At 32.3% G+C, this 9,698-nt stretch overlaps 1 long non-coding RNA gene across 2 annotated transcripts in view; it reads right to left on the bottom strand.

The window, feature by feature from the left end:
- Positions 1 to 6,722: 6,722 nt before the first annotated feature.
- LOC306669764 overlaps positions 6,723 to 9,698 on the bottom strand; it is a 66,750-nt gene continuing 63,774 nt past the window's right edge. For both annotated transcript variants that reach the window (XR_013766220.1, XR_013766221.1), the window contains one exon: positions 6,723 to 9,632. This is a non-coding gene — a long non-coding RNA (uncharacterized lncRNA). The remainder of the gene's footprint in view (positions 9,633 to 9,698) is intronic.

Here is a 9,698-nt window from a genome sequence, read left to right as displayed (position 1 = left end):
ATTAGTTTTCCGATCTCTGTATTTTAGTTTTCAAAATTTTAGTTCCAGGTACCAATCTGCCTTTAATTATATTAGTACTTTAATATAAAGTATGTTGGGTTTTTATAGTATTCAAAAGCTGAATAACTAAAAATAGTTGATTCACTTTATTTGTTTACTCTAGGAAACTTGTTGGCCATGTGGAAGCAGTATGGTTATTGCATTGGTTATTTGTTTCTCATTTGTAAGGACCTACTTCTTGTCAGGCACAGTGTTCCATCACAGGAATAACAGGGTTTGAAGTCTCATCTCAAAGGCTCAAGAAAGAGGCACATAAAGAAGAAATAATTCCATATCAAAATATGAACACAGAGTATATGAAACACAGGGCAGGGGAAGATGATCTTGGTTTCAGCATTTAAGAAGGATTTTGGAGACCTGGCAATTAATTTGGGTCCTGAAGGATGGGTCTGTGTTTGTCATGATAATATAGCAAAGCACCTGAATGAACAGAGTGATAAGCCAGGACCAACTATGGAATCCTACTAAGTAAGTTTTGAACTACCTTGATATTGTCTAAGACAGATGAAAATGTAGTTACATTTGACACTTTGTAGGCACTGGAAAATCTGCCAAAGTTTGGATGTTGGTTTTGAGAGAGATGACATTCATTTTCATCATCCAAATGATCTTGCTAATCTTTATCTTGGTTTTGCTTGTCCCAGGTATAGAGTGAATAGTGAGTGATTTACTGGTGTAAGTAGTATATAAATTCACTATTTTCTACTAAAATGTATTAATTCCTAAATAGCTTTGAAAAAAAGAGAAACTCCTTGATTTTTTAATGTGGCTCATTTACTAATTTCACTCATCATACCAAGGTCATGTACATCTAGCTTTCCTGAAGACAAAAGCTTTTTCAGAGTTACCTCTTCTCTCCTTGAGTATACCACTTAAAACTTTTGTTGCAAAGGAAATCAAAGTAGAGCATCCCTTGGCCCCTGAAGGCTGACTGAGGGATGTCAATGGAACAAGTCCAAAAAAGGATACATAACAATTAAAGCCATATATTTATGTTATGAAATAGAGAACCAAGAGATACCACTCATGAAAGGAATACATATAAACAAGAATTATATATCCTTTATTAAAATAACAAATTTTAAATTACATGTTATATTTAAAACCGCAATAATTTTTGGTTAATCGAATGAGTATACAGCACTACCCACATAAAACATTCATGCGAACACAACTGTTTATCACACTAAAAATCTTTAGCTTAGTTTCTTGATATTTCCAAAATGTTTTCAGACTGCAGAAGAAATGGAATAAGATGCAGAGTTTGGCATTATGCCATTTATATAATATATTCTGTTATAAACTTAAGACATGAAGATAAAGAGAGCCACTAAAAAGTAGTAATAAAAGGAGCAACCATAAAAATCCCTTTTAAACTTATGAATAAAGGCATTACCAAAATTGAAAAAAGTTGACTAAAGAAAGCTCTGAATTATTGCAATGCAAGAGCTCAAGCAATTTCTCAAACCATATATTGACTCATGTATTTCTATGAAATGGAGGCCAATTTTATACCTTATTCATGCATTCAACTAATTTAATGTTACATTAATCCAAATAAGTTCTTATTATTTAATTTAAATTTAGTAAGACACTACATAAAATGAGTTAGTAAATATTACACATACAAAATGCACATATATTCAGCACATAAGAACTTAAAATATTTTAATAAAATATTTCATGATAGGCCTTTTGTCTATTTTTCAAAATGATCCTAGTACTTTTGATTTTTCTTAATTTGTGTCTATTTCATAATTTGTCCTTCCTTCTCCTTCATCCTGCTACTAGACTTTTTTCAATTTCTCTTTCTTCTTTCTTGAATTTATGATTGTTAAAATAAATTGATAGCTTGATCAGTAAATATTTGAAATCTTGCATCATGCTTGTCCGTCAATATTCTCCAAAACAATTTGCCCCTAACAGAAGAGGTTGATGGCTTCATCTTCTTTTACCTGGTCTTTTTCATTGCTCAGAATTTATGAATCTCTTTAGAATACTGCATTTAACTCAGTTCATATGAAGTTAGAAACAGGTTAGGTTCTTCCCATAATGGTGTGTGATTCGACATATATTGCATAATAATGTTGAACATAAAACTCAAGGATTTTACAGTGTATTTTTATTCCTAAAAACATGAGCATTTGGTTTGGAACTGAAAAGTCTGTTAATTAATTTGAGTCATTCCATCTACTTTTCTCAGCACTGACAAGAAAGGGGAAAGTGTATCAGCTATTAATAATCTCAAAAACATCAATAGTTCTTCTAAAACTCCATCCAAATGCTGTCTCTATTTTAATTTACAAATTACTTTTCTACATTTATCTAAATCCTTCTATAAGACTGTTCTCTCAGATATTCCTAAAATTTCTGAAGATTATTCCTTCTCTATTTCCAAAATTGTGACGTGTGTCTTCCCACTTTTTAAATTACTCTGGGTAGATTTCCACTATCATCTAAGTAAAATATCAGAGTAGTTATCCTTCTTGCCCTTCTGCCCTTCCTTTCTCATCTTCTTTTTCCATCTATTAACATCAGTTTTCTCCTTATGAAGTTCAGCGTTTTAGCTTATAAAACATGCATTATTTTCTTGTTTTTCCCTTCTGTTACACACTGATATATTTAAACATTCTATATCTATATTCATAACTTCATACTCAAATCTCTGAAATAACTCCCTAATTGATCTGCTCTCTTTCCCTGTTGCCATTATCCTGCCAAACCTTCATTTATATCTCAGAACACAGTCACTAAAATACATACTTGTTTACTTCTCCACTCCCCCAAGTTATTATCCCTTCACAAGTTCTACCTTCTCAGAGGTAACAGATTTCCTGGAATGTTATAGCTGGTGTTCAACAGGGAAAGTATTTTTTTTTTCATTTGTTGTTTCTTTTTAGTTATACGTGACAATAGAATCAATTTTGATATACAAGCATGAATATATCTTATTCTGGTTAGAATTCCATTCTTTTGGATGTATATGATAGTGGGATTCACTGTGATGTTTTCTTATATGTATACAGGAAAATTATGTCAGATTCATGTTTGTTAAAAAGAAAGATTCTAGGTTCAGTTAGTTAAAATTGTTTCTAGAGTTTATTGTGTTTTTGTTTTGTTTAATCTAGTTTTACTTACCTAATGATCTCGAAGAAAATTTAAAATTAAAACTAATCTGTGAGATACAATGTCATTTTTATTTTTTGATATTTTTCTGTGTATTGGGGAAAACTTATATCCTTGACCCTACCTCTAAAAAGTGAGAGCATAGTCCAATTATTAGGGGAAAAGGATAAAAAAATTTCTGAAAAATATACTTCCCCCAGAGACAAAAGGCACTGTTGAAAGACTAAAAAATGAACAGATATCCAAATTTAAATACTTAAACAATGGGCATCTTGAGTAATGTAATGGAAGATGAACACAAAAAAACAAATACAACTTCTTGAGATTCAAAATGCACTGTTGGAACCAATGCATTGACTGGATAGAATCATAGAAATTTAGTTAGTTCAGAAAGAAAAAAATGATTTAATTTGAGGGCAGAATTTGAAGCTATCTAAACAGAATCATAGGAAGACAAACAAAAAGAAAATGTAATCAGTAAACCAAAAATCATGAGACATTTTACTCACAAATAATTGGAATCTCAAGGAGACCTGGGATATTTAAAAATATAATGGTTCTGTATTTGCCTTTTTATAAAAATTGGAAATTCAAAGTCCAAGGGTTCCAGTGAATTCCAAGCTGGATAAAATTGAAAAATGAAAACACAAAATTCCTCTTCAAGAAACATCAAAATCAAAATGCTTAAAGCAGTGAAAAAATATTAGACTGACACCACAATGACATGTTATGTGGAATTCTAAAGAAAAGAATAACTTCAACTTCTTTTGAGGAAACTACTGAAGCCAGAACTGGTAATTGGTGGAGTAATTATGCTGAAATCTAGAATAGTAGATTTGTTTGCACCATCATCCACTGAACCTCAATGATTATTATAGAACACTGAAACTAACAGCAGCATAATATACTTGTTTTTCAGCATGGTATTGGCATCAAAACATGAAAACATGAATACCAATGATACAGAACAGAAGACACAAAGACAAATCCACATAAATACAGTTATCTCATACTAGACAAGGGTTCCAAAAACACACACTGGAGGAAAGATAACCCTTTTAACAAATGGTGCTGGGAAAACTGGAAATCCATTCATAGCAGAATGAAATTTAACCCCTATCTCTTACCCTGCACAAAACTTGACTTAAAATAAGTCTACATATTAGACCAGAAAACCCACACCTACTAGAAGAAAATGTAGGCCCAACACTCCACCAGGTCAGCATAGGAACTGACTTCCTCAAGAAGACTCGTAAAGCTCAAAAAGTAAAATCAGTATCAATAAATGGGATGGAATCAAATTGAAAACTTTTTTTATGGCAAAGGGAAAAAAATCAAGAATGTGAAGATACTGCTTACAGAAAGGGAGAAAATCGTTGCCATTTGCACCTCAGATAGAGCATTAATCTCCAGGATATATAAAGAACTCAAAAAAAAAAAAAAAAAAAAAAAAAACCTTAAGCACTCCCCCCTCCCCCAAAAAATAACCAAATCAATAAATAGGCAAAGGAACTAAACTGAAACTTCTCAAGAAATGCAGTCAACAAATAAATGAAAAAATGCTCAACATCTCTAGCAATTAGAGAAATGCAAATCAAAACTACACTGAGATTTCACATAACTCCAGTCAGGATGGCAAAAATCAATAATCCAAGTAACAATAAATGTTGGTGAGGATGTGGAGAAAAGGGTACAACTACCCATTGTTGATGGGACTGCAAATTGATGCAACCACTCTGGAAAGCAGTGTGGAGATTCCTCAGAAAACTTGAAATGGAACCACCATTTAACTCAGTTATTCCACTCCTTTGTATATATCCCAAGGATTTAAAATTAGCATACTACAATGACATATGCATATCAATATTTATAGAAGCTCAATTCACAATAAATAAGCTATGGATCCAAACTAAGGTCCTTTCAACAGATGAATGGATGAAGAAAATATGGTAATATACACAATGGAATATTGCTCAGTCATAAAGAAGAAATCACTTTATGACATTTGCTGGTAAATGAATGGATCCAGAGAGTATCATGCTAAGTGAAATAAGCCAATCCCCTCAAACCCAAGGTCAAATATTTTCTCTGATATGTGGATACTAACACAGAACAATGGAGGTGGGGACAAAAGTTTAACAGATTGGACAAAGAGGAATAAAGGGAAGGTAAGAGGGATAGGATTAGGAAAAATCGTGAAATGAATCTGACACAACTTTCTTACTTACATATAGGAATACACCACAGTGAATCTCACCATCATGTATATCCACAAGACTGGGGTCCAGATAAGAATATGATATACTCCATGTTTGTATAAATATGTCAAATTAGTCTCTTCTGATATGAATATGAATAACTAAAATGAAAAAATAAAAAAATATACTTGTATTTTAGGTGAATAGAAAACACACTCACCAAGATAAGTTTAAGTATTAAAAGATGTATTTGTACATTTAGATGGACTAAATCATATGAAATATGTTCTCTGACCAAAACAGAATTATTGAAAGTCTGTAAGACAGAGATAATTGAGAAATCCCCTAGTATTTGCAAAGTAAGCACAATCCACATTAACCCTTCAGTTAATGAAGATTTCATAACTGAAAATGGTGAATATTTTAACTGAATGAAAACTAATCAAATTTTTATGCAAACAAATTTAACAGCATAGATGTACAAAGTCACTGAAAGACAAATTACTAAAACTGATTCAAGAAGAAATACAAAATTTGAATGCCTCTGTTTATTAAAGAAATTCAATTTTCTCTTAAAAAACATCCTATTAAAAAACTGTATTGTTAAATGGTCTTGCTGTTGAATTCTGTGAAATTGTTAATGGAGAAGTAATAGTAATGCTACCTACCTAGAAAGAATACTTCCAAACTAATTGTAAAATGTCAACATTACTCTGATCTCATTTTGCTTGACAGAAATTCCTCTGTTCGCTCATATTCTCACAGTAATTCTTGCAATGCTTCCCAGTGTTTTTATTTCTTGAGTAACAAATGTTTTGGTAGACACGAAGATATAACTACCTCATATATTTTCTTATGTAATAGAACCCAAACATTTCATTGTTAACACTCATAATGTTTTGGTAGGTCTTGTTTTATTCTAATTTCTTGTTAATATTAAAGATAGTACAGGGGTCTGGTGACAAAACCCTATGATTCGTGGGGAGGCAGAGGCAGAGGAATCATGAGATTGAGGGCATCCTGGTCAACATAGTGAGACTATCTTTCAAATAAAATACATTACATTGAGGTTTTAAAAGTTATGTGTATATGTCTCTTAGTTTAAGATACTCATTTCAAGGCGGTAAAAATGGAGTGCACTTTTTAATAAAGTAAATGGAATATTACGTGTCTGATAAATTTGCAGACTATTAATGTTCATGATTGGGATTCTCTTTCTTTTTCTGACTCATTCATTTCCTCAAATCAATGGTATTAATAAATGTGTGATTTCACTTTTGTTGAAGTTCCTTTAGAACTCATATGCCTTTTTTACAGAAATGTTGTTCATCTCTCTCTCTCATTCTATGTAACTGGCACCAAATTTTCATTTGTAATTCAATACAAGAATTATATTTTCCAAGTAACCTTGTTTACACCAACTACAAATTTGACTTCAATGTTAGCCTGTTTATTTTCATTGCTTGCATGCATATTTGGTGCTTGGAGTAGGCTCAATATTTGACTGACTTTCCATTTCTTTAATCTTTTTTAATACAGAAAAATCTATTATTTTGTCTTTGCAACTCTATCTCTCATCACCATGCCCACTATAAAATATTAGAGATAGAAGCTGAATTAGGTGAAAATATACTAAATGGATACATATTCTGTATCAATGTTTACAAAATGACTTGTAGTAATCTTCAAAATAGGTGAGATTTTTTGAGGGTACATTTGATGCAGATACTTTGTGTTAGCCTCCTCTTTCTGCATCATATTCTGTAATTTCCATATGGGATCCATGTTAGGAGCAGCCTATGTCCCCATGTGAATGTCAGTTACAATAAAAGTTTCCATTTATGACCTGGCAAATGTCATTCTAACTTCATTCATCCTCAAAAATTTTTGAATGATTTATTTATTTTTTAATTTTACAGACTGCATTTTGATTCATTGTACACAAATAGGGTACATCTTTCCATTTCTATAGTTGTGCACCATATAGATTCATACCATTCTTGTAATCATACATGTACATAGGTTAATGATGTCTGTCTCATTCCACCATTTTTCATACCCCCTTCTCTCATTTCCTTCTACATAATCTAAAGTTTCTCCATTCTTCTCTCACCCACCACTACCCCACCCCCATTATATATCATCATCCACTTATCAGGGAAAATATTTGGCCTTTGGTTTTTTGGGATTGGCTTACTTCACTTAGCATGATATATTCTGATTTCATCCATTTATTTCCAAATGCCATAATATTATTCTTCTTTATGGCTGAATAATATTACATTGTGTATATATAAAACAGTTGCTTTATCCATTCATCTGTTAAAGGGCATCTAGGTTGGTTCCACAATCTAGCTATTGTGAATTGAGCTGCTATAAACATCTATGTGGCTGCAGTACTGTAGTATGCTAATTTTAAGTCCTTTGGGTATAAACCAAGAAGTGGGATAACTGGGTCAAAAACTGGGTCCATTCCAAGTTTTCTGAGGATTCTTGTTTTTTATTTTTTTATTTTTTATTTTTTATTTTTTTTCTCTACACACCAACTTAGTTGCGCTCTCCTGAATACTTATAACTCAGACACATAACTCTCCCTCATTTGTTTCATCTTGTGACACTAGGGTGATTCATACAACATTTCTCTGAACTCCCCCGATCATTGCTTCCATTTGATAAGTGATGTTTTGGAGGAAAAACAGCCCAGGAGCAAAGGTAACCCAGCTAGCAATCCATGAACTGGCTTACTGATATGTATTCCTTTCAGGCACACTTAAATTTGCTGACCAAAAAGAAGATCCTTTTTCTTATATACCATTATTTCTAGTATAACTATTTTCTTATGAAATACATTATTGGTTTTGCCTTAGACTATCTACCTCTCCCCAGATAGAACAAACTTCATATTTTTTTTTCATTATGGCACATATGTTAGAGACCTAAAATTACCACATTCAGAAAAAGTGCAGATAATAATTTAGACCAGGAAAGATAAACTGACCTAAGTCTGGCAGTTTCCAGTTCTCTATTCTCTAGAGCCTAAATTAAATTATAACACTCCCTTAAAAATGTTTTAGGTTAATGTAATATCAATATGAACCTTTTAATTACTCATTATTACTGCTTAGTCCTTCCACTAAAGTGGAAGCATCACATTAAACAGTTTAATAATAATGAGTCTAAGTCATGAGACACTGTGAAGCAACATAAAAATCACAATTGTCAGAAACTAAACAAGAAATGGTGGCTGGCAAAAGGATTTCATTGTGTTTCCTTTAGAATTTTACTTTCCTGCCTTGACAGAGATCAATTTTGTATATAAAATTTATAATACTTACCATATGTGTATAATAGTCTAATAATTTTGTATAGCTTATAAATATTTATTAGTTGTAATTTTATCCATACATGAGCAACTGTTCAATAATTGTAAAGTAAGATTTTTACCAAGATAACTGTACATTTAACAATAGAGAAATTCAGGCATTTTACATTTACAATAATAGTAAACTTGTTTGAAAAGCAAAATGAATTCTATTATATCTTAAAAATCATACGTTAGTTTATGCGCCTTTAAAAGTTCTCATTAAATTTAAGATGCTGAACACCAGAAGTTTGTAGGAAGAAGTTTGTGGAACTTTTTTCTTTTATAACTAAAATGAGGATGGAAAGTGTATATGTGTGTGTGTGTGTGTGTGTGTGTGTGTGTGTGTGTGTAATGAATCATGTTCTTTTTGTGCATGTGACACTTGCAAACAGTTTTTCATTAGCATTGAAAAGAGTTGAGCCCAACAAAGCTTAATTCAAAATTCAAATTGAATGATAAGTTAAGCATGTGTACTTCAGTAGGAATTATTTTTACATCCTGGGATTATCTGATGAGCCACTCTCAACTCGTGTGTGATTTTTTTCTGGTACCTATAATGAACTGTACTAATATACTGGTATTCCCTCAGCCTCTTCAGCTTTTACTTGAGTGAGTCCTTTGATAGGGTGTGTGGCTCCTTTGGGATTAGATGGTTTCACTTCAAGTTCCTCTCTCACGATGATTCTTTACAGTGCACAGACCTGTCTTCCTTCAGGTCTTCCCCAAAGATCCAATGCCTCAAAGTTCTTTTCCAAGTAGTGGACACCTGAGCAGCCACTGGGTCTTTCCTCTTCTTCCTTTTCCCCTTCCCATTCTCCTCCTTCTTCTCCTCTCCCTCCTCCTCCTTCTATTCATTCATTCTTCTCTATTAATTGTAATCTTCCCTGTAAGTTTCAGGAAACATTCAGATTAAAACAGAATGAATCATGATGGGATGTGAACAACGATGC

This window comes from Sciurus vulgaris (genome assembly GCF_902686455.1).
Source record: "Sciurus vulgaris genome assembly, chromosome: 9".
Taxonomy (NCBI): Eukaryota; Metazoa; Chordata; class Mammalia; order Rodentia; family Sciuridae; genus Sciurus; species Sciurus vulgaris.
Note: the sequence above shows the minus strand (reverse complement) of the source record. Positions and strands in the feature narration are given on the sequence as shown.